The 27,082-nt window shown below is 36.6% G+C and overlaps 2 long non-coding RNA genes across 2 annotated transcripts in view; one reads left to right on the top strand and one right to left on the bottom strand.

Annotated features, from left to right (window-relative positions):
• Window positions 1–15,217, top strand: part of LOC128020817 (uncharacterized) — a 22,026-nt gene extending 6,809 nt beyond the window's left edge. Inside the window, exon 3 of the long non-coding RNA XR_008185402.1 lies at window positions 14,507–15,217. This is a non-coding gene — a long non-coding RNA (uncharacterized LOC128020817). The remainder of the gene's footprint in view (window positions 1–14,506) is intronic.
• On the bottom strand, window positions 8,773–27,082 carry LOC128020816 (uncharacterized). Its single transcript, XR_008185401.1, has 3 exons — window positions 27,014–27,082; window positions 19,306–21,024; window positions 8,773–11,678 (listed from the first exon to the last, which is right to left on the bottom strand). It is a non-coding gene; the product is annotated as an uncharacterized LOC128020816 (long non-coding RNA).

Here is a 27,082-nt window from a genome sequence, read left to right as displayed (position 1 = left end):
GCACACCAAGAGCTAAATTAAGATGTTTTTGAACTGTTTGTGTGAAAATGAAATATTCGCGGCTGCCTATATGAAATCACTGCCTCCGATCAGCGCGCACAGTGTCACAAGTTCAAAACAAACGAATTTATTCTTGTTTAAGAGCTTTTCAAAATAAATTATTGCCATAAATGCACACAATACATCCATTATAACACTACACGAGCTAAATGCAGGTGTTTGTGACCCGTTTATGTGTGCAAGACTATTTGAAACATATATCTCTCGAGCTGCAGGATTCTGCCTTTCGTCGTAAGAACGAACACATCACGGACAAGATTATTTCGAAATACATAATAGCTTGGCTAATATAAACGAAAACAGCCACGTGAACATAAACTGTTGAGAAATAAATCAGAAGTGGATCTACTGGATTTTAATATTAAGTGACGCATATACCAGCTGCTTCTGTCTTCAATTTTAATCTATAGAAAAAATTAAACTCATTCATCTTGGCTGCTTTTTTAATGTGTGTACGTATTTATTTATTATTTTGCTCTAACAAGACTTAATCTATATTTAATTAAATCAATTACATTTGATTTTACATTTGATTTGTCCATTTCTGCATCTAAACGCCTAAAAACCTAAAACATGCTCTATTATACTATTGTTAGCGATTTCTTTATCGTCCAATTTATCTGGTGTACACACTTTATTTTCATAATAAACTCGTTTGTTAGATTATACACAGTTACAGTGGTCTATAATAAATATTGACAGGTTTTATTCAAGCTGTTTAGAATGATTGCCATAGGCTAATTTTTAAAAATGTAAATCCCCCAAAAAAAAAAAAAAAAAATGTAAATAAATAAAAAACATTGGAAAAGAATAACTTGTACTTTTTTATACATTTTGTATAGTTTCATAGTTTATGCATTATAGTTATAAAAACAAACAAATTTAACCACTCACATAGAAATCATAGGCCTTATCCTTTTCTGACAGTTTTAGGGATTTTTAAAAATCCTAAAAAACCTTATTTGTGCTGCAAATAATAATTTCTAACTAATTTGATACTGACCTCTGACATCCTATGACATGATATTTATTTGAATTTACATAATCTCATGGATGTAACAGTAAATCTGTTCAGCTCACAGATCAATACTAAGCTGTAATGTAAGCAGAACTTTCACAAATGCTTTTAGGTCAATAAAATCATTACAAAACACTTACAAATCATTTAAGGGATTTGATAACACTGTAAAATAATGTCTAATTTGTTAACATTAGCAAATGCATTGATAACACTTTATAATAACTGCACTCATTAGTAAATAGTCAGTTCATGCTTTATAAAGCCTTGTCCCAATATTAATAGTCAGTAGTAAGCAGTTTATAAATACAGCTATAAATAGCTCATTTATTAAAAAGGAGAGTAAAGGGTCAGTTATCTTCCTATGAAAAATAAAAAAATAAAAATAAACAAACAACAACACTGATTGATACAGAACTCAGAAATGTTATTGTGGATTTATGATAAACTCAGCCTGTAAATGAATTCATTCTCCTCCAAGAAGACACAAGTAGTTCACACCAAACTTTTTTAACATGAAGCCATATACTGAAGATGTTAAATTGCGAATGGGTTTAGGATACCTTAAATGGTGTGGCCATAGAGATTTATTAAAGTAACATAAAAAAATACCATAGTTATTTTACTATATCTTTAAAATTTTTAATTCCAACTCTTCATAATTTTTTATATACCTAGAAGTCATCATTTGAAGGAAGCACAGTAAGTTTCATAGCTTTATCATTTTCAAGAGCCAGCATAAAATTAAAACTATCATAACATATAAATCAAGCTGGCAATTCTTAGTACCAATAATGGCCACCAGATGGAGCTATAGGATTACTTTTAAATAATTATTGTAGAAACAAGTATGATTTAAATCATTTATAGAAATCTTTCAAAGAAAAATAATATGAATTTTATGTATTTTACTGATAAAATGACCCTCACTTTATTAGAATATCAAGCTGAAGTATTGTGAACTGTATATTAAGAATAATTCTTTATAGGCTTTATGGACAGATACGTTTTCAGAGACTCTTGAAGGATCAGCACCACATCCTCTTTTAGTACTGTTTAAAGAATGTATCTTACAGTACAGGTGCGGATGAATTTTGAATAGCTTGAATGGTTTTGTCGTGGTGATTTTTTGAAATAACTGTAAAAAAGTAACCAGTAAATGTCTTTTATTTTTTTAAGTGCAGCTTCTAAACACTTCAAAAAAATGTACACATAGAAGACAAGTCATTCTGAGGAAATATGCATAGTTTCATGACTATACAACACTATATGGATGATAGAAAATTAAAAAACTATCATACATCTGATGTCACTCTGTCCCTCTGTCACTGTGGGTAATGTGTGTGTGTGTGTGTGTGTGTGTGTGTGTGTGTGTGTGTGTGTGTGTGTGTGTGTGTGTGTGTGTGTATGTGTGTGTGTGTGTGTGTGTGTTAAGTGAATTAGGTGTGAAACTATCAGGGAGCATTTAGTCTCCAGCGCCAACATTTTACAGAACTGCCACTTTCCTGGAGTCTCAGAATTACTCGGTGTCAGGTTCTGAGAGATCTAAGATTCCAAAAAATGATTTGATTAGAATACCATGAAGTATTGTGAAATACTATATATTAAGACTTTATATATAGGCTTTATGAACAGATTGGAGTGACTCGTGAAGGACCAGCACCACCTTCTCTTGTCCGATGGTTTGAGGAATATATCTTCCAGAATCCGGGATTAAGATTTAGGAGCTCATTTTTATTCCACCTCCTTTCCTGAAAGTCTGTCTTGCAGAATTGACTAAAAATTAATCTTCACATTAATTCCTAATTATTTTGCAATTATTTTTGTCAGTTCTTCTTGACCTGATTTTTTTTTCTTCTTCTTTTCTGACCTCATGACCCAGTCAGCATTTTTGTACAATGGTCGAGTCTTAACTTATCTATTTCTGTATTGCATTTGTGTTTGATATTTCTCATGGGTATTTCATAATTTTCGACTTTGAGTTAAAACAGTTTGAGTTAAAACTCTTTTTTAGCGCATTTCATCTGTAAAAGAAAACAGCCTAATAATTCTGCACATGAATATAAGGAGTTTTTCTCTTACAGCTTTCCTGGACTATTGTATAGCACTCATAAATGATTAAATAAAAAATAATGGTAGTTATTAAGATTGATATGGTTTGGAATTGGTAAAATGTGCTTGGAAAAAAATCACAATAAAACAATGTTTTCATGTTTAAGTTTGGAATATTAACTGACATAAATTAATGCTATATAAATATTGTTCATGTTAACATAATGTTTATAAATGAAATCTTATTGTAAAGTGTTACTAAATATATATATATATGTTTGGGGAATATATATATATATTGTTCTGTGAATGTGATTTTAAAGTCTAGATGATTCGGATTAACCCTTTAACCGCCATATCCTTTAAAACCTCACTGCCAGAGGGATATTGTGAATGCATGTGCCCGCTGGGCACAGTTTACCTGATGCCACCGGGGTGGCGATGGCATTGGTGGCTTGAGCCCGCCATCGCTGCTTGCAGCTATATTTAGGGCTCAAGCCTGGAGGGCGAGAGCCCTATTGTTTTCCTTAGGATTATTTGTTATTATTATTATTTTTCTTCAAGGTTTCGGGGGCTTTTGGGGCCCTTAACATGCTTAAAAAGTCTTGAAAATTGGCACACACATTGGAACCTGCGGCCATTAGGGCCGGGCAGAGACTGATACATGGGCGTGGCACAGGGGCTCTACAGCGCCCCCTGGAATACTGAGGGCCATATATCATACATACTTGCACGTAGACACACGAAACTCGGTACACATGTAGATCTCATCAAACCAAACAACTTTTGTACTGCATGTCATAGGCTCCGCCCAACAGGAAGTTGGATATTTAGGGTTTAGTATTCATATTTTTCGTCAAAGTTGTCGGGGCTTTTGGGGTCCTTAACATACTCAAAAACTCTTGAAAATTTGCGCACACTTTGGAATCTGTGGCCTTTAGGAGCCTGCAGAGGCTGGGACCCGGGCGTGGCACAGGGGCTCTATGGCGCCCCCTGGAACACAGTCATAAATGTTGATGTATAGCTCACACATACTTGCTCGTATTAATATGAAACTCAGTACACATATAGATCTCATCGTGCTGAACAACTTTCGTACTGCATGTCATTCGGCTCCGCCCAACAGGAAGTCAGCTATTTAGAGTTATGTAAAAAGCGCATGCTCTGGAATTTGAAATACTTGTCATAGGTTTTTTTGCCGATTGCCACCAAATTCGGTCAACATGATCTCAAGACATTGGGGATGAAAAATTGCCAGGGGATTTTTGATATCTCGAACGGTTTGCTCGTGGCGAGGTGTTGAAATTATGGCGAGAAATGAGAAACAGGAAGTGTCTAATACCATCCACATACATTTCCTGATTTTAATCAAACTGCATCAGATTATTCGTTGTATGATGTCGATCGCATATATGTGACTATTAGGAGTCAAAGTTATAGCGCCACCAACTGGCAGCAGGAAGTGTGTCATTTTCAAAATGATTTGAATTCAGCATCTTATTTTTACTCGATTTGCTTCAAACTTCATCAGAATAATGTTAAAACACAGCCGATATAAATCTGCTGGGGGGATATTGATATCTAAAAATATTGTTGCCGTGGCAACATGTTAAACTGGAATAATTCTCAGGTGATTTTGAGGCATATAACATGCTTAGAATTTCATCAAACTCAGAACACATATCAGTATTAGTGACAGCTAGACACTGGCAAAAGTTCATAAGAGGGCGTGGAAGAGGCACTCTATAGCGCCACCTTTTGTCAAAAGTGGCGGGGTTAGTTTTAGCTACAGACACCAAACTCGGTACAAAAATTTTTCTTATCAAGACGGACAACTTTCTAATTCACAGTCATCAGCTACGATCAACAGGAAGTCAGCTATTTTGATTTGAATGTGGATTTTTTTTTACATTTAGCTGTGAATTAATGCATACTGCTCAGAGGAGAGTAACACTATACACACCAAACTTGGTGTACATGTTGAAAAAACATTGAGGAACTTAAATTGTGAATGGGTTTTGGATAGCTTGGATGGTTTTGTCGTGGGGATTTTTTTAAATGACAGTAAAAATGGAATTATTAATTTTCCTGCATTTTTAAATTCCAAACACTTCAAAACCTTTTTTCGTACAGAAAAAAAGTCATTCTGAGTAAATATGGATAGTTTCACGACTTTACAACACTGTATGGATAACAGAAAATTAAAAAACTGTCAGACATCTCATCTCACTCTGTCCCTCTGTTTGAGTATATGTGCTTCAGACTTCCATTGTCTGAGAGAAATAGCGCCCCTACAGGTTCAATTCCCGGACTTTTACTTTCACTTTTAAATCGGTTAAAAATACAAATAAATACTTAGATTTAATTCACACTGACAAGCTAAACCAACATATCTGATTATTACCGGTTCAGGGCTCATGGATAAATTATTTCTGGCCAGAGATACATGAGAAATAGGAGAGATGAATCACCGCTGTGATCAGGAGCGTCTGGAGTAAAGAGCTCAGAAAAAACGAATTTATTCCTGTTTTAAAGCTTTTAAAAATAAATTATTACAGCGATATCACACAATCAACCAATTAGAACACACCAAGAGCTAAATTCAGATGTTTTTGAACTGTTTGTGTGAAAATGAATTATTTGCTGCTGCCTATCTGAAATCACCGCCTCCGATCAGCGCGTACAGTGTCGAGCTCAAAACAAACGAATTTATTCTTGTTTAAGAGCTTTTTTAAATAAAATATTACCACAAATGCACACAATAAACCCATTGTAACACTACAAGAGCTAAATGCAGGTGTTTGTGACCCGTTTAAGTGCGCAAGACTATTTGAAAGCGCGACTGGCAGAATAACATATATCTCTCGAGCTGCAGGATTCTGCCTTTCGTCGTACGAACGAACACATCACGGACAAGATTATTTCAAAATACATAATAGCTTGGCGACTATAAACGAAAACAGCCACGTGAACATAAACTGTTGAGAAATAAATCTGAAGTGGATCTACTGGATTTTAATATTAAGTGACCGCATATACCAGCTGCTTCTGTCTTCAATTTTGATCCATATAAAAAATGAAACTCATTCATCTTGGCTGCTTTTTTTTAATGTGTGTACGTATTTATTTATTTATTTATTTATTTATTTATTATTTTGCTCTAACAAGAATTAATCTATATTTAATTAAATCAATTACATTTTATTTTACATTTGATTTGTCCATTTCTGCATCTAAACGCCTAAAAACCTAAAACATGCTCTATTATACTATTGTTAGCAATTTCTTTATCGTCCAATTTATCTGGTGTACACTTTTATTTTCATAATAAACTTGTTTGTTAGATTATACACAGTTACAGTGGTCTATAATAAATATTAACAGGTTTTATTCAAGCTGTTTAGAATGATTGCAGTAGGCAAATTTTTTGAAATGTAAATAAAATAAAAAAAAATTAAATAAATAAATAAATAAATAAATAAAAAACATTGGAAAAGAATAACTGTTGTACATTTTTATACATTTTGTATAATTTCATAGTTTATGCATTATAGTTATAAAAACAAATAAATTTAGCCACTCACATAAAATCTTATAGGCCTTATCCTTTTCTGACAGTTTTAGGGATTTTTAAAAATCCTAAAAAACCTTATTTGTGCTGCAAATAATAATTTCAAACTCAAACAGTAAATATTCAGTTCATGCTTTATAAAGCCTTGTCCCAATATTAATAGTCAGTAGTAAGCAGTTTATAAATACAGCTATAAAAAGCTTGTTCTTGGGTTATAAGCACATTTATTAAAAAGGAGAGTAAAGGGTCAGTTATCTTCCTATGAAAATTAATAAAAAAAAACAAAAACAAACAACAACACAGATTGATACAGAACTCAGAAATTTTATTGTGGATTTATGATAAAATCAGCATGTAAATGAATTCATACTCCTCCAAGAAGACACAAGTAGTTCACACCAAACTGTTTTAACATGAAGCCATATACTGAAGATGTTAAATTTCGAATGGGTTTAGGATAGCTTAAATGGTGTGGCCATAGCGATTTATTAAAGTAACATAAAAAAATACAATCGTTATTTTACTATATCTTTAAAATTTTTCATTCCAACTCTTCATAATTTTTTATATACGTAGAAGTCATCATTTGAAGGAAGCACAGTAAGTTTCATAGCTTTATCATTTTCAAGAGCCAGCATAAAATTAAAACTATCATAACTTATAAATCAAGCTTGCAATTCTTAGTTCCAATAATGACCACCAGATGGAGCTATAGGATTACTTTTAAATAATTATTGTAAAACAAGTATGATTTAAATCATTTATAGAAATCTTTCAAAGAAAAATAATATGTATTTTATGTATTTTACTGATAAAATGACCCTCACTTAATTAGAATAACAAGCTGAAGTATTGTGAACTGTATATTAAGAATAATTCTTTATAAGCTTTATGGACAGATACGTTTTGAGTGACTCTTGAAGGTTCAGCACCACATCCTCTTTTACCACTGTTTAAAGAATTTATCTTACAGAACAGGTGCGAATGAATTTTGGATAGCTTGAATGGTTTTGTCGTGGTGATTTTTTGAAATAACAGTAAAAAAGTAACCAGTAAATGTCTTTTATTTTTTTAAGTGCAGCTTCTAAACACTTCAAAAAAATGTACACATAGAAGACAAGTCATTCTGAGGAAATATGCATAGTTTCATGACTATACAACATTATATGGATGATAGAAAATTAAAAAACTATCATACATCTGATGTCACTCTGTCCCTCTGTCACTGTGGTTAATGTGTGTGTGTGTGTGTGTGTGTGTGTGTGTTTGTGTGTGTGTTAAGTGAATTAGGTGTGAAACTATCAGGGAGCATTTAGTCTCCATCGCCAACATTTTACAGAACTGCCACTTTCCTGGAGTCTCAGAATTACAATGTGTCAGGTTTTGAGAGATCTAAGATTCCAAAAAATGATTTAATTAGAATACCATGAAGTATTGTGAAATACTATATATTAAGACTTTATATATAGGCTTTATGAACAGATTAGAGTGACTCGTGAAGGACCAGCGCCACCTCCTCTTGTCCGATGGTTTGAGGAATATATCTTCCAGAATCTGGGATTAAGATTTAGGAGCTCATTTTTATTCCACCTCCTTTCCTGAAAGTCTGTCTTGCAGAATTGACTAAAAATTAATCTTCACATTAATTCCTAATTATTTTGCAATTCTTTTGTCAGTTCTTCTTGACCTGTTTTTCTCTTCCAGCTTTCCTGGACTATTGTATAGCACTCATAAATGATTAAATAAAAAATAATGGTAGTTATTAAGATTGATATGGTTTGGAATTGGTAAAATGTGCTTGGAAAAAAATCACAAAACAATGTTTTGATGTTTAAGTTTGGAATATTAACTGACATGAATGAATGCTATATAAATATTGTTCATGTTAACATAATGTTTATAAATGAAATCTTATTGTAAAGTGTTACTAAAGTTATATATATATATATATATTGTTCTGTGAATGTGATTTTAAGGTCTAGATCATTCGGATTAACCCTTTAACTGCCATATCATTTAAAACCTCACTGCCAGAGGGATATTGTGAATGCATGTGCCCGCTGGGCACAGTTTACCTGATGCCACCGGGGTGGCGATGGCATTGGTGGCTTGAGCCCGCCATCGCTGCTTGCAGCTATATTTATTATTATTATTCTTCTTCTCCAAAATGAATCGCATTTTTGAGGGCCTAAACATGCTCGAAAAGTCATGAAACTTTGCACACACCTCAGAACTGGCGAAAATTTACGTCTGATATGGGTTTCAGAAGTGGGTGTGGCAAAATGGCTCAACAGCGCCACCTATACACGTTCAACGGTGTGCGCCTCGAGCTACGTTTCATGTACATGTATGAAAATCGGTATACACATGTAACTCTCCAATACCTACAAAAAAGTCTCTTGGAGCAAAATCCGAAACCCAACAGGAAGTCGGTTATTACTAATATTATGAGCAAATTTTGTGTCATTTTTGTCATTTCCATGCGTTGTATTTTAACGAACTCCTCCTAGAGATTCATTCAGATCAACACCAAATTTGGCTTGCCTAATCTGAAGGCCTTTGCGATGTTAAATTGCGAAGCTTTTGAGTTTTCGTTAATGGGCGTGTCCGTGGCGGCCTGGCGAATTTCGATGATTCGCCATGAAACAGGAAGTTGCTATAACTCAGACATACAATGACCAATCTGCCCCAAACTTCACATGTTTGATGAGACTCCTGACCTGAACAGATTGACATGCCCATATTCAGTTATAGTCATAGCGCCACCTATTGGCAACAGGAAGTGACATATTTTACACTGCGATGAACTACTCCTAGAAATTTTATGACATCAATGTATTTTTTGTGGTCAGTCTAATCTAAAGCCCTGTGCGATGTTAAGTTGTGAAGATCTTGAGTTTTCGTTAAAAGGCGTGTCCATGGCGCCGTCATGAAGTTCGATGTCTCGCCATGGGAATAAAAGATGTTATAACTCAGGCATAAAATGTCCGATCTTCCCCAAACTTCACATGTGTGATAAGAGTCCTGGCCTGAACACATCTGAAGGCCAAAATTCCATCAGGTGTGGCAAAATGGCTCGATAGCGCCACCTATACACTTTAAACAGAGTGCGCCTCGAGCTATGTTTCATGTACATGTACAAAAATCGGTATACACATGTAACACACCAATACCTAAAAAAAAGTATCTTGGTACGAAATCCGAATCCCAACAGGAAGTCGGTTATTTAGAATTTTCTCTGCAATATTGGCATTGTTTTTGCCATTTTCAGGGGTTGTACTTTAACGAACTCCTCCTAGAGATTTATTCAGATCAACACCAAACCTGGTCAGTGTAATCTTAAGCCCTTTGCGATGTTAAATTGCGAAGATCTTTAGATTTCGTTAAAGGGCGTGTCCATGGTGGCCTGACAAATTTCGATGTTTCGCCATGAAAAAGGAAGTTGCTGTAACTCAGACATACAATGTCCAATCTGCCCCAAACTTCACATGTTAGATAAAACTTCTGCCCTTAACAGATCTACATGCCCACATTCAGTTATAGTCATAGCGCCACCTATTGGCAACAGGAAGTGACATGTTTTACGCTGCAACAAACTACTCCTATAATTTTTTTGAGATTAACATATATTTTGTGGTCAGTCTAATCTAAAGGCCTGTGCAATGTTAACTTTTGGAGATCTTGAGTTTTTGTTAAAGGCCGTTTCCATGGCGCCATGACAAAATTTGATGTCTTGCCACAGCAAGAGAAGTTGTTGTAACTCAAGCATAAAATGTTCAATCTTCCCCAAACTTCACATGTTCGATAAGAGTCCTGGCCTGAACACATCTGAAGGCCAATATTCCATTATAATGATAGCGCCACCTGCTGGCAACGGTAAGATTGGCACATATATGGGATATACTTTGATATATTCCACTTATATTTAGGACATTAAATGCATATTTCTCAACGTTCACCTTTTTACTAAAGCAACACGATGGCGGTGAGCCCGGGTGCGAGGGCCCGTTCATCGCTGCTTGCAGCTTTAATTAGGGCCCGAGCACCGATGGTGTGAGGACCCTCTTGGAATTGCTCCGTTTATTATTATTATTATTATTATTCTTCTTCTCTAAGATGAATCGCATTTTTGAGGGCCTAAACATGCTCGAAAAGTCATGAAACTTTGCACACACCTCAGAACTGGCGAAAATTTACGTCTGATATGGGTTTCAGAAGTGGGTGTGGCAAAATGGCTCAACAGCGCCACCTATACACGTTCAACGGTGTGCGCCTCGAGCTACGTTTCATGTACATGTATGAAAATCGGTATACACATGTAACTCTCCAATACCTACAAAAAAGTCTCTTGGAGCAAAATCCGAAACCCAACAGGAAGTCGGTTATTTCTAATATTATGAGCAAATTTTGTGTCATTTTTGTCAATTCCATGCGTTGTATTTTAACGAACTCCTCCTAGAGATTAATTCAGATCAACACCAAATTTGGTATGCCTAATCTTAAGGCCTTTGCGATGTTAAATTGCGAAGCTTTTGAGTTTTCGTTGAAGGGCCTGTGCGTGGCGGCCTGGCGAATTTCGATGATTCGCCATGAAACAGGAAGTTGCTATAACTCAGACATACAATGACCAATCTGCCCCAAACTTCACATGTTTGATGAGACTCCTGTCCTGAACGGTTTGACATGACCATATTCAGTTATAGTCATAGCGCCACCTATTGGCAACAGGAAGTGACATATTTTACGCTGCGACAAACTACTCCTAGAAATTTTTTACATCAATGTCTTTTTTGTCGTCAGTCTAATCTAAAGGCCTGTACGATGTTAAATTGAGAAGATCTTGAGTTTTCGTTAAAGGGCGTGTCCATGGCGCCATGTCAAAGTTCGATGTCTCGCCATGGGAGTAGAAGTTGTTGTAACTCAGTCATAAAATATCAGATCTTGCCCAAACTTCAAATGTTTGATAAGAGTACTGACCTGAACACATCTGGAGGCTAATATTCCATTGGATGTGGTAAAATGGCTCGATAGCGCCACCTATACACTTTCAACAGAGTGCGCCTCGAGCTACATGTCATATACATGTACGAAAATCGGTAAACATATGTAACACACCAATAGCTACAAAAAAGTCTCTTGGTACGAAACCCGAATCCCAACAGGAAGTCGGTTATTTAGAATTTTCTCTGCAAAATTGGCGTTGTTTTTGCCATTTTCAGGGGTTGTACTTTAACGAACTCCGCCTAGAGATTTATTCAGATCAACACCAAACCTGGTCAGTGTAATCTTAAGCCCTTTGTGATGTTAATTTGCGAAGATCTTTAGATTTCTTTAAAGGGCGTGTCCATGGCGGCCTGACAAATTTCGATGTTTCGCCATGAAAAAGGAAGTTGCTGTAACTCAGACATACAATGTCCAATCTGCCCCAAACTTCACATGTTAGATAAAACTTCTGCCCTTAACAGATCTACATGCCCACATTCAGTTATAGTCATAGCGCCACCTATTGGCAACAGGAAGTGACATGTTTTACGCTGCGACAAACTACTCCTATTATTTTTTTGAAATTAACATATATTTTGTGGTCAGTCTAATCTAAAGGCCTGTGCAATGTTAACTTTTGGAGATCTTGAGTTTTTGTTTAAGGGTGTTTCCATGGCGCCATGACAAAATTTGATGTCTTGCCACAGCAAGAGAAGTTGTTGTAACTCAAGCATAAAATGTTCAATCTTCCCCAAACTTCACATGTTTGATAAGAGTCCTGGCCTGAACACATCTGAAGGCCAATATTCCATTATAATGATAGTGCCACCTGCTGGCAACGGTAAGATTGGCACATATATGGGATATACTTTGATATATTCAACTTATATTTAGGACATTAAATGCATATTTCTCAACGTTCACCTTTTTACTAAAGCCACACAACGGTGAGCCCGGGTGCGAGGGCCCGTTCATCGCTGCTTGCAGCTTTAATTAGGGCTCAAGCCCAAAGGGCGAGAGGCCTATTGTTTTCCTTAGGATTATTTTTTATTATTATTATTATTATTATTATTATTATTATTTTTTTCCAACGTCTCGGGGGCTTTTGGGGCCCTTAACGTGCTTAAAAAGTCTTGAAAATTGGCACACAGATTGGAACCTGCGGCCATTAGGGCCGGGCAGAGACTGATACACGGGCGTGGCACAGGGGCTCTACAGCGCCCCCTGGAATATGGAGGGCCATATATCATACATTCTTGCTCGTAGACGTATGAAACTCGGTACACTTATAAATCTCATCAATCCAAACAACTTTTGTATTGCATATCATAGGCTCCGCCCAACAGGAAGTTGGCTATTTAGGGTTTAGTATTCAAATTTTTCGTCAAAGTTGTGGGGGCTTTGGGGTCCTTAACATACTCAAAAACTCTTGAAAATTTGCGCACACTTTGGAATCTGTGGCCTTTAGGAGCCTGCAGAGGCTGGGACCCGGGCGTGGCACAGGGGCTCTACGGCGCCCCCTGGAACACAGTCAGAAATGTTGATGTATAGCTCACACATACTTGCACATATTCATATGAAACTCAGTACACATATAGATCTCATCGTGCCGAACAACTTTCGTATTGCATGTCATAGGCTCCACCCAACAGGAAGTCAGCTATTTAGAGTTATGTAAAAAGCGCATGCTCTGGAATTTGAAATACTTGTCATAGGTTTTTTTCTCGATTGCCGCCAAACTCGGTCAACATGATCTCAAGACACTGGGGATGAAAAATTGCCAGGGGATTTTTGATATCTCGAACGGTTTGCTCGTGGCGAGGCATTGAAATTATGGCGAGAAATTAGAAACAGGAAGTGTCTAATACCATCCACATACATTTCCTGATTTTAATCAAACTTCATCAGATTATTCGTTGTATGATGTCGATCGCATATATGTGACTATTAGGAGTCAAAGTTATAGCGCCACCAACTGGCAGAAGGAAGTGTGTCATTTTCAAAATGATTTGAATTCAGCATCTTATTATTACTCGATTTGCTTCAAACTTCATCAGAATAATGTTAAAACACAGCTTATATAAATCTGCAAGGGGGATATTGATATCTAAAAAATTGTTGCCGTGGCAACATGTCAAACTGGAATACTTCTCAGGTGATTTTGAGGCATATAACATGCTTAGAATTTCATCAAACTCAGAACACATATCAGTATTAGTGACAGCTAGACACTGGCAAAAGTTCATAAGAGGGCGTGGAATAGGCACTCTATAGCGCCACCTTTTGTCAAAAGTGGGGGGGTTAGTTTTAGCTACAGACACCAAACTCAGTACAAAAATTGTTCTTATCAAGACGGACAACTTTCTAATTCACAGTCATCAGCTACGACCAACAGGAAGTCGGCTATTTTGATTTGAATGTGGATTATTTTTTACATTTAGCCGTGAATTAATGCATACTGCTCAGAGGAGAGTAACACTATACACACCAAACTTGGTCTACATGTTGAAAAAACATTGAGGAACTTAAATTGTGAATGGGTTTTGGATAGCTTGGATGGTTTTGTCGTGGTGATTTTTTTAAATGACAATAAAGATGGAATTATTAATTTTCCTGCATTTTTAAATTCCAAACACTTCAAAACCTTTTTTCATACAGAAAAAAAAGTTATTCTGAGTAAATATGCATAGTTTCATGACTTTACAACACTGTATGGATAACAGAAAATTAAAAAACTGTCAGACATCTCATCTCACTCTGTCCATCTGTTTGAGTGTGTGTGCTTAGACTTCCATTGTCTGACAGAAATAGCGCCCCTACAGGTTCAGTTACCGGACTAAAAAAGGGAGGAGACTGTCTTTTGGTTTCGATTTTAAATCGGTTAAAATACAAATAAATACTTGGATTTAATTCACAGTGACAAGCTAAACCAACATATATGATTATTATCAGGTCAGGGCTCATTAATAATTGATGTGTGGTCAGTGATACGTGAGAAACACGAGAGATGAATCACCGCTCTGAGCAGGAGCGTGTGGAATGATGAGCTCAGAAAAAACGAGTTTATTCTTGTTTTATAGCTATTAAAAATAAAGTATTGCAGCGATATCACACAATTCACCAATTAGAGCACACCAAGAGCTAAATTAAGATGTTTTTGAACTGTTTGTGTGAAAATGAAATATTTGCGGCTGCCTACTGAAATCACTGCCTCCGATCAGCGCGCACAGTGTCTCAGAGCTCAAAACAAACGAATTTATTCTTGTTTAAGAGCTTTTTAAAATAAATTATTGCCATAAATGCACACAATACATCCATTATAACACAACACGAGCTAAATGCAGGTGTTTGTGACCCGTTTAAGTGTGCAAGACTATTTGAAAGCGCGACTGGCAGAATAACATATATCTCTCGAGCTGCAGGATTCTGCCTTTCGTCGTAAGAACGAACACATCACGGACAAGATTATTTCAAAATACATAATAGCTTGGCTAATATAAACAAAAACAGCCACGTGAACATAAACTGTTGAGAATTAAATCTGAAGTGGATCTACTGGATTTTAATATTAAGTGAACGCATATACCAGCTGCTTCTGTCTTCAATTTTAATCTATATAAAAAATTAAACTCATTCATCTTGGCTGCTTTTTTAATGTGTGTACGTATTTATTTATTATTTTGCTCTAACAAGACTTAATCTATATTTAATTAAATCAATTACATTTTATTTTACATTTGATTTGTCCATTTCTGCATCTAAACGCCTAAAAACCTAAAACATGCTCTATTATACTATTGTTAGCAATTTCTTTATCGTCCAAGTTATCTGGTGTACACGCTTTTATTTTCATAATAAACTCGTTTGTTAGATTATACACAGTTATAGTGGTCTATAATAAATATTGACAGGTTTTATTCAAGATGTTTAGAATGATCGCCGTAGGCTAATTTTTTTAAATGTAAATCCAAAAAAAAAAAAAAAATTAAAAACATTGGAAAAGAATAACTTGTACTTTTTTATACATTTTGTATAGTTTCATAGTTTATGCATTATAGTTATAAAAACAAATAAATTTAGAAATCTTAGGCCTTATCCTTTTCTGACAGTTTTAGGGATTTTTAAAAATCCTAAAAAACCTTATTTGTGCTGCAAATAATAATTTCAAACTAATTTGATACTGACCTCTGATATCCTGTGACATGATATTTATTTGAATTTACATAATCTCATGGATGTAACAGTAAATCTGTTCAGCTCACAGATCAAGACTAAGCTCCAATGCAAGCAGAACTTTCACAAATGCTTTTAGGTCAATAAAATCATTACAAAACACTTACAAATCATTTAAGGGATTTGATAACACTGTAAAATAATGTCTAATTTGTTAAGATTAGCAAATGCATTGATAACACTTTATAATAACTGCACTCATTAGTAAATAGTCAGTTCATGCTTCATAAAGCCTTGTCCCAATATTAATAGTCAGTAGTAAGCAGTTTATAAATACAGCTATAAATAGCTTGTTCTTGGTTTATAAGCACATTTATTAAAAAGGAGAGTAGAGGGTCAGTTATCTTCCTATGAAAAAAATAAATAAAAAATAAACAAACAACAACACTGATTGATACAGAACTCATAAATGTTATTGTGGATTTATGATAAACTCAGCCTGTAAATGAATTCATTCTCCTCCAAGAAGACACAAGTAGTTCACACCAAACTGTTTTAACATGAAGCCATATACTGAAGATGTTAAATTGCGAATGGGTTTAGGATACCTTAAATGGTGTGGCCATAGCGATTTATTAAAGTAACATAAAAAAATACAATAGTAATTTTACTATATCTTTAAAATTTTTAATTCCAACTCTTCATAATTTTTTATATACGTAGAAGTCATCATTTGAAGGAAGCACAGTAAGTTTCATAGCTTTATCATTTTCAAGAGCCAACATAAATTTAAAACTATCATAACATATAAATCAAGCTTGCAATTCTTAGTACCAATAATGGCCACCAGATGGAGCTATAGGATTACTTTTAAATAATTATTGTAGAAACAAGTATGATTTAAATCATTTATAGAAATCTTTCAAAGAAAAATAATATGAATTTTATGTATTTTACTGATAAAATGACATTCACTTAATTAGAATAACAAGCTGAAGTATTGTGAACTGTATATTAAGAATAATTCTTTATAGGCTTTATGGACAGATACGTTTTGAGTGACTTGAAGGATCAGCACCACATCCTCTTTTACCAGTTTAAAGAATGTATCTTACAGTACAGGTGCGGATGAATTTTGAATGGCTTGAATGGTTTTGTCGTGGTGATTTTTTAAAATATTAGTAAAAAAGTAACCAGTAAATGTCTTTTATTTTTTTAAGTGCAGCTTCTAAACACTTAAAAAAAATGTACACATAGAAGACAAGTCATTCTGAGGAAATATGCATAGTTTCATGACTATACAACACTATATGGATGATAGAAAATTAAAAAACTATCATACATCTGATGTCACTCTGTCCCTCTGTCACTGTGGGTAATGTGTGTGTGTGTGTGTGTGTGTGTGTGTGTGTGTGTGTGTGTTAAGTGAATTAGTTGTGAAACTATCAGGGAGCATTTAGTCTCCAGTGCCAACATTTTACAGAACTGCCACTTTCCTGGAGTCTCAGAATTACAATGTGTCAGGTTCTGAGAAATCAAAGATTCCAAAAAATGATTTAATTAGAATACCATGAAGTATTGTGAAATACTACATATTAAGACTTTATATATAGGCTTTATGAACAGATTAGAGTGACTCGTGAAGGACCAGCACCACCTCCTCTTGTCCGATGGTTTGAGGAATATATTTTCCTGAATCCGGGATTAAGATTTAGGAGCTCATTTTTATTCCACCTCCTTTCCTGAAAGTCTGTCTTGCAGAATTTACTAAAAATTAATCTTCACATTAATTCCTAATTATTTTGCAATTATTTTTGTCAGTTCTTCTTGACCTGTTTTTTTTTTTTCTTCTTCTTTTCTGACCTCATGACCCAGTCAGCATTTTTGTACAATGGTCAAATCTTAACTTATCCATTTCTGTATTGCATTTGTGTTTGATATTTCTCATGGGTATTTCATAATTTTCGACTTTGAGTTAAAAACGTTTGAGTTAAAACTCTTTTTTAGCGCATTTCATTTGTAAAAGAAAACATGCCTAATGATTCTGCACATGAATATAAGGAGTTTTTCTCTTCCAGCTTTCCTGGACTATTGTATAGCACTCATAAATGATTAAATAAAAAATAATGGTAGTTATTAAGATTGATATGGCTTGGAATTGGTAAAATGTGCTTGGAAAAAAAATCACAATAAAACAATGTTTTAATGTTTAAGTTTGGAATATTAAATGACATGAATGAATGCTATATAAATATTGTTCATGTTAACATAATGTTTATAAATGAAATCTTATTGTAAAGTGTTACTAAATATATATATATATATATATATATATATATATATATATATATATATATATATATATATATATATTGTTCTGTGAATGTGATTTTAAAGTCTAGATGATTCGGATTAACCCTTTAACCGCCATACCCTTTAAAACCTCACTGCCAGAGGGATATTGTGAATGCATGTGCCCGCTGGGCACAGTTTACCTGATGCCACCGGGGTGGCGATGGCATTGGTGGCTTGAGCCCGCCATCGCTGCTTGCAGCTATATTTATTATTATTATTCTTCTTCTCTAAGATGAATCGCATTTTTGAGGGCCTAAACATGCTCGAAAAGTCATGAAACTTTGCACACACCTCAGAACTGGCGAAAATTTACGTCTGATATGGGTTTCAGAAGTGGGTGTGGCAAAATGGCTCAACAGCGCCACCTATACACGTTCAACGGTGTGCGCCTCGAGCTACGTTTCATGTACATGTATGAAAATCGGTATACACATGTAACTCTCCAATACCTACAAAAAAGTCTCTTGGAGCAAAATCCGAAACCCAACAGGAAGTCGGTTATTTCTAATATTATGAGCAAATTTTGTGTCATTTTTGTCATTTCCATGCGTTGTATTTTAACGAACTCCTCCTAGAGATTAATTCAGATCAACACCAAATTTGGTATGCCTAATCTAAAGGCCTTTGCGATGTTAAATTGCGAAGCTTTTGAGTTTTCGTTGAAGGGCCTGTGTGTGGCGGCCTGGCGAATTTCGATGATTCGCCATGAAACAGGAAGTTGCTATAACTCAGACATACAATGACCAATCTGCCCCAAACTTCACATGTTGGATGAGACTCCTGTCCTGAACAGTTTGACACGACCATATTCAGTTATAGTCATAGCGCCACCTATTGGCAACAGGAAGTGACATATTTTACGCTGCGACAAACTACTCCTAGAAATTTTTGACATCACTGTCTTTTTTGTCGTCAGTCTAATCTAAAGGCCTGTACGATGTTAAATTGAGAAGATCTTGAGTTTTCGTTAAAGGGCGTGTCCATGGCGCCATGTCAAAGTTCGATGTCTCGCCATGGGAGTAGAAGTTGCTGTAACTCAGTCATAAAATATCAGATCTTGCCCAAACTTCAAATGTTTGATAAGAGTACTGACCTGAACACATCTGGAGGCTAATATTCCATTGGGTGTGGCAAAATGGCTCGATAGCGCCACCTATACATTTTCAATGGAGTGCGCCTCGAGCTACATGTCATATACATGTACGAAAATCTGTAAACATATGTAACACACCAATAGCTACAAAAAAGTCTCTTGGTACGAAATCCGAATCCCAACAGGAAGTCGGTTATTTTTAATTTTCCCTGCAAAATTGGTGTTGTTTTTGTCATTTTCAGGGGTTGTATTTTAACGAACTCCTCCTAGAGATTTATTCAGATCAACACCAAACTTGGTCAGTGTAATCTAAAGCCCTTTGCCATGTTAAATTGCGAAGGAATTGAGGTTTCGTTAAAGGGCGTGTCCATGGCGGCCTGACAAATTTCGATGATTCGCCGTGAAAAATGATGGTGCTATAACTCACACATACAATGTCCAATCCGCCCCAAACTTCACATTTTTGTTAAGACTCTTCACCTGAACAGATCTACATGCCAATATTCAGTTATAGTCATAGCGCCACCTATTGGCAACTGGAAGTGACATATTTTACACTGTGACAAACTACTCCTAGAAATTTTATGACATCAATGTCTTTTTTGTGGTCAGTCTAATCTAAAGACCTGTGTGATGTTTAGTTGTGAAGATCTTGAGTTTTTGTTAAAAGGCATGTCCATGTCGCCATGACGAAGTTCGATGTCTCGCCATGGGAATAAAAGATGTTATAACTCAGGCATAAAATGTCCGATCTTGCCCAAACTTCACATGTGTGATAAGAGTCCTGGCTTGAACACATCTGAAGGCCAATATTCCATTATAACGATAGCGCCACCTGCTGGCAACAGGAAGATTGGCACACATATGGAATAAACTTTGATATATTGCACTTATATTTATGAGTTTAAATGCATATTTCTCAACGTTCACCTTTTTACTAAAGCCACACGATGGCGGTGAGCCCGGGTGCGAGGGCCCGTTCATCGCTGCTTGCAGCTTTAATTATTAGGGCCCGAGCACCGATGGTGTGAGGACCCTCTTGGAATTGCTCCGTTTATTATTATTATTATTATTATTATTATTATTATTATTATTATTATTATTATTATTCTTCTCCAAAATGAATCGGATTTTTGAGGGCCTAAACATGCTCGAAAAGTCATGAAACTTTGCACACACCTCAGAACTGGCGAAAATTTACGTCTGATATGGGTTTCAGAAGTGGGTGTGGCAAAATGGCTCAACAGCGCCACCTATACACGTTCAACGGTGTGCGCCTCGAGCTACGTTTCATGTACATGTATGAAAATCGGTATCCTCATGTAACTCTCCAATACCTACAAAAAAGTCTCTTGGAGCAAAATCCGAAACCCAACAGGAAGTCGGTTATTACTAATATTATGAGCAAATTTTGTGTCATTTTTGTCATTTCCATGCGTCGTATTTTAACGAACTCCTCCTAGAGATTCATTCAGATCAACACCAAATTTGGTATGGCTAATCTGAAGGCCTTTGCGATGTTAAATTGCGAAGCTTTTGAGTTTTCGTTAATGGGCGTGTCCGTGGCGGCCTGGCGAATTTCGATGACTCGCCATGAAACAGGAAATTGCTATAACTCAGACATACAATGACCAGTCTGCCCCAAACTTCACATGTTTGATGAGACTCCTGACCTGAACAGATTGACATGCCCATATTCAGTTATAGTCATAGCGCCACCTATTGGCAACAGGAAGTGACATATTTTACACTGCGATGAACTGCTCCTAGAAATTTTATGACATCAATGTATTTTTTGTGGTCAGTCTAATCTAAAGGCCTGTGCGATGTTAAGTTGTGAAGATCTTGAGTTTTCGTTAAAAGGCGTGTCCATGGCGCCGTCGCGAAGTTCGATGTCTCGCCATGGGAATAAAATATGTTATAACTCAGGCATAAAATGTCCGATCTTCCCCAAACTGCACATGTGTGATAAGAGTCCTGGCCTGAACACATCTGAAGGCCAAAATTCCATCAGGTGTGGCAAAATGGCTCGATAGCGCCACCTATACACTTTCAACAGAGTGCGCCTCGAGCTATGTTTCACATACATGTACAAAAATCGGTATACATATGTAACACACCAATACCTACAAAAAAGTCTCTTGGTACAAAATCCGAATCCCAACAGGAAGTCGGTTATTTAGAATTTTCTCTGCAAAATTGGCGTTGTTTTTGCCATTTTCAGGGGTTGTACTTTAACTAACTCCTCCTAGAGATTTATTCAGATCAACACCAAACTTGGTAAGTTAAATCTAAAGGCCTTTGCGATGTTAAATTGCGAAGATCTTGAGGTTTTGTTAAAGGGCGTGACCATGGCGGCCTGGCAAATTACGATGTTTCGCCATGAAAAAGGAGGTTGCTGTAACTCGGACATACAATGTCCAATCTGCCCCAAACTTCACATGTTAGATAAGACTTCTGCACTTAACAGATCTACATGCCCATATTCAGTTATAGTCATAGCGCCACCTGCTGGCAACAGGAAGTCACATGTTTTACACTGCGACAAACTACTCCTAGAAATCTTTTGACATTAATGTATTTTTTGTGGTCAGTCTAATCTAAAGGTCTGTGCAATGTTAAATTGTGGAGAACTTGAGTTTTTGTTAAAGGACGTGTCCATGGCACCATGACAAAATTTGATGTCTCGTCACAGCAAGAGAAGTTGTTGTAACTCAGGCATAAAATGTTCGATCTCCCCCAAACTTCACATGTTAGATAAGAATTCTGCCCTGAACACATCTGAAGGCCAATATTCCATTATAATGATAGCGCCACCTGCTGGCAACAGGAGGACTGGTACAAATAAATGACTTTGACATATTCCACTTATTTTTAAGACTTTAAATGCATATTTCTCACCGTTCACCTTTTTACTAAAGCCAAACAATGGCGGTGAGCCCGGGTGCGAGGGCCCGTTCATCGCTGCTTGCAGCTTTAATTAGGGCCCGAGCACCGATGGTGTGAGGACCCTCTTGGAATTGCTCCGTTTATTATTATTATTATTATTATTATTATTCTTCTTCTCTAAGATGAATCGCATTTTTGAGGGCCTAAACATGCTCGAAAAGTCATGAAACTTTGCACACACCTCAGAACTGGCGAAAATTTACGTCTGATATGGGTTTCAGAAGTGGGTGTGGCAAAATGGCTCAACAGCGCCACCTATACACGTTCAACGGTGTGCGCCTCGAGCTACGTTTCATGTACATGTATGAAAATCGGTATACACATGTAACTCTCCAATACCTACAAAAAAGTCTCTTGGAGCAAAATCCGAAACCCAACAGGAAGTCGGTTATTTCTAATATTATGAGCAAATTTTGTGTCATTTTTGTCATTTCCATGCGTTGTATTTTAACGAACTCCTCCTAGAGATTAATTCAGATCAACACCAAATTTGGTATGCCTAATCTAAAGGCCTTTGCGATGTTAAATTGCGAAGCTTTTGAGTTTTCGTTGAAGGGCCTGTGTGTGGCGGCCTGGCGAATTTCGATGATTCGCCATGAAACAGGAAGTTGCTATAACTCAGACATACAATGACCAATCTGCCCCAAACTTCACATGTTTGATGAGACTCCTGTCCTGAACAGTTTGACATGACCATATTCAGTTATAGTCATAGCGCCACCTATTGGCAACAGGAAGTGACATATTTTACGCTGCGACAAACTACTCCTAGAAATTTTTGACATCAATGTCTTTTTTGTCGTCAGTCTAATCTAAAGGCCTGTACGATGTTAAATTGAGAAGATCTTGAGTTTTCGTTAAAGGGCGTGTCCATGGCGCCATGTCAAAGTTCGATGTCTCGCCATGGGAGTAGAAGTTGTTGTAACTCAGTCATAAAATATCAGATCTTGCCCAAACTTCAAATGTTTGATAAGAGTACTGACCTGAACACATCTGTAGGCTAATATTCCATTGGGTGTGGCAAAATGGCTCGATAGCGCCACCTATAAATTTTGAATGGAGTGCGCCTCGAGCTACATGTCATATACATGTACGAAAATCGGTAAACATATGTAACACACCAATAGCTACAAAAAAGTCTCTTGGTACGAAACCCGAATCCCAACAGGAAGTCGGTTATTTTTAATTTTCCCTGCAAAATTGGTGTTGTTTTTGTCATTTTCAGGGGTTGTATTTTAACGAACTCCTCCTAGAGATTTATTCAGATCAACACCAAACTTGGTCAGTGTAATCTAAAGCCCTTTGCCATGTTAAATTGCGAAGGAATTGAGGTTTCGTTAAAGGGCGTGTCCATGGCGGCCTGACAAATTTCGATGATTCGCCATGAAAAATTATAGTGCTATAACTCACACATACAATGTCCAATCCGCCCCAAACTTCACATTTTTGATAAGACTCTACACCTGAACAGATCAACAGGCCAATATTAAGTTATAGTCATAGCGCCACCTATTGGCAACTGGAAGTGACATATTTTACACTGTGACAAACTACTCCTAGAAATTTTATGACATCAATGTCTTTTTTGTGGTCAGTCTAATCTAAAGACCTGTGTGATGTTCAGTTGTGAAGATCTTGAGTTTTTGTTAAAAGGCATGTCCATGTCGCCATGACGAAGTTCGATGTCTCGCCATGGGAATAAAAGATGTTATTACTCAGGCATAAAATGTCCGATCTTGCCCAAACTTCACATGTGTGATAAGGGTCCTGGCTTGAACACATCTGAAGGCCAATATTCCATTATAACGATAGCGCCACCTGCTGGCAACAGGAAGATTGGCACACATATGGAATAAACTTTGATATATTGCACTTATATTTATGAGTTTAAATGCATATTTCTCAATGTTCACCTTTTTACTAAAGCCACACGATGGCGGTGAGCCCGGGTGCGAGGGCCCGTTCATCGCTGCTTGCAGCTTTAATTATTATTATTATTATTATTATTATTATTATTATTCTTCTTCTCCAAAATGAATCGCATTTTTGAGGGCCTAAACATGCTCGAAAAGTCATGAAACTTTGCACACACCTCAGAACTGGCGAAAATTTACGTCTGATATGGGTTTCAGAAGTGGGTGTGGCAAAATGGCTCAACAGCGCCACCTATACACGTTCAACGGTGTGCGCCTCGAGCTACGTTTCATGTACATGTATGAAAATCGGTATACACATGTAACTCTCCAATACCTACAAAAAAGTCTCTTGGAGCAAAATCCGAAACCCAACAGGAAGTCGGTTATTACTAATATTATGAGCAAATTTTGTGTCATTTTTGTCATTTCCATGCGTTGTATTTTAACGAACTCCTCCTAGAGATTCATTCAGATCAACACCAAATTTGGTATGCCTAATCTGAAGGCCTTTGCGATGTTAAATTGCGAAGCTTTTGAGTTTTCGTTAATGGGCGTGTCCGTGGCGGCCTGTCGAATTTCGATGATTCGCCATGAAACAGGAAGTTGCTATAACTCAGACATACAATGACCAATCTGCCCCAAACTTCACATGTTTGATGAGACTCCTGACCTGAACAGATTGACATGCCCATATTCAGTTATAGTCATAGCGCCACCTATTGGCAACAGGAAGTGACATATTTTACACTGCAATGAACTACTCCTAGAAATTTTATGACATCAATGTATTTTTTGTGGTCAGTCTAATCTAAAGGCCTCTGCGATGTTAAGTTGTGAAGATCTTGAGTTTTCGTTAAAAGGCGTGTCCATGGAGCCGTCACGAAGTTCGATGTCTCGCCATGGGAATAAAATATGTTATAACTCAGGCATAAAATGTCAGATCTTCCCCAAACTGCACATTTGTGATAAGAGTCCTGGCCTGAACACATCTGAAGGCCAAAATTCCATCAGGTGTGGCAAAATGGCTCGATAGCGCCACCTATACACTTTCAAAAGAGTGCGCCTCGAGCTATGTTTCACGTACATGTACAAAAATCGGTATACACATGTAACACACCAATACCTACAAAAAAGTCTCTTGGTACGAAATCCGAATCCCAACAGGAAGTCGGTTATTTAGAATTTTCTCCGCAAAATTGGCGTTGTTTTTGCCATTTTCAGGGGTTGTACTTTAACGAACTCCTCCTAGAGATTTATTCAGATCAACACCAAACCTGGTCAGTGTAATCTTAAGCCCTTTGTGATGTTAAATTGCGAAGATCTTTAGATTTCGTTAAAGGGCGTGTCCATGGCGGCCTGACAAATTTCGATGTTTCGCCATGAAAAAGGAAGTTGCTGTAACTCAGACATACAATGTCCAATCTGCCCCAAACTTCACATGTTAGATACAACTTCTACCCTTAACAGATCTACATGCCCACATTCAGTTATAGTCATAGCGCCACCTATTGGCAACAGGAAGTGACATGTTTTACGCTGCGACAAACTACTCCTATAATTTTTTTTAGATTAACATATATTTTGTGGTCAGTCTAATCTAAAGGCCTGTGCAATGTTAACTTTTGCAGATCTTGAGTTTTTGTTAAAGGGCGTTTCCATGGCGCCATGACAAAATTTGATGTCTTGCCACAGCAAGAGAAATTGTTGTAACTCAAGCATAAAATGTTCAATCTTCCCCAAACTTCACATGTTTGATAAGAGTCCTGGCCTGAACACATCTGAAGGCCAATATTCCATTATAATGATAGCGCCACCTGTTGGCAACAGGGAGATTGGCACATAATAAATGACTTTGATATATTCCACTTATATTTACGATTTGAAATGCATATTTCTCACCGTTCACCTTTTTACTAAAGCCACACGATGGCGGTGAGCCCGGGTGCGAGGGCCCGTTCATCGCTGCTTGCAGCTTTAATTATTATTAGGGCCCGAGCACCGAGGTGCGAGGACCCTCTTGTATCTGCTTTGTTTTTTATTAGGGCCCGAGCACCGATGGTGTGAGGACCCTCTTGGAATTGCTCCGTTTATTATTATTATTATTATTATTATTATTATTATTATTAGGGCCCGAGCACCGATGGTGTGAGGACCCTCTTGGAATTGCTCCGTTTATTATTATTATTATTATTATTATTATTATTATTATTATTATTATTATTATTATTATTCTTCTTCTCCAAAATGAATCGCATTTTTGAGGGCCTAAACATGCTCGAAAAGTCATGAAACTTTGCACACACCTCAGAACTGGCGAAAATTTACATCTGATATGGGTTTCAGAAGTGGGTGTGGCAAAATGGCTCAACAGCGCCACCTATACACGTTCAACGGTGTGCGCCTCGAGCTACGTTTCATGTACATGTATGAAAATCGGTATACACATGTAACTCTCCAATACCTACAAAAAAGTCTCTTGGAGCAAAATCCGAAACCCAACAGGAAGTCGGTTATTACTAATATTATGAGCAAATTTTGTGTCATTTTTGTCATTTCCATGCGTTGTATTTTAATGAACTCCTCCTAGAGATTCATTCAGATCAACACCAAATTTGGTATGCCTAATCTGAAGGCCTTTGCGATGTTAAATTGCGAAGCTTTTGAGTTTTCGTTAATGGGTGTGTCCGTGGCGGCCTGGCGAATTTCGATGATTCGCCATGAAACAGGAAGTTGCTATAACTCAGACATACAATGACCAATCTGCCCCAAACTTCACATGTTTGATGAGTCTCCTAACATGAACAGATTGACATGCCCATATTCAGTTATAGTCATAGCGCCACCTATTGGCAACAGGAAGTGACATATTTTACACTGCGATGAACTACTCCTAGAAATTTTATGACATCAAT

The sequence above is a fragment of the Carassius gibelio genome, chromosome A10 (assembly GCF_023724105.1).
Source record: "Carassius gibelio isolate Cgi1373 ecotype wild population from Czech Republic chromosome A10, carGib1.2-hapl.c, whole genome shotgun sequence".
Classification (NCBI taxonomy): Eukaryota; Metazoa; Chordata; class Actinopteri; order Cypriniformes; family Cyprinidae; genus Carassius; species Carassius gibelio.
This window is presented reverse-complemented; position numbering and strand designations above follow the sequence as displayed.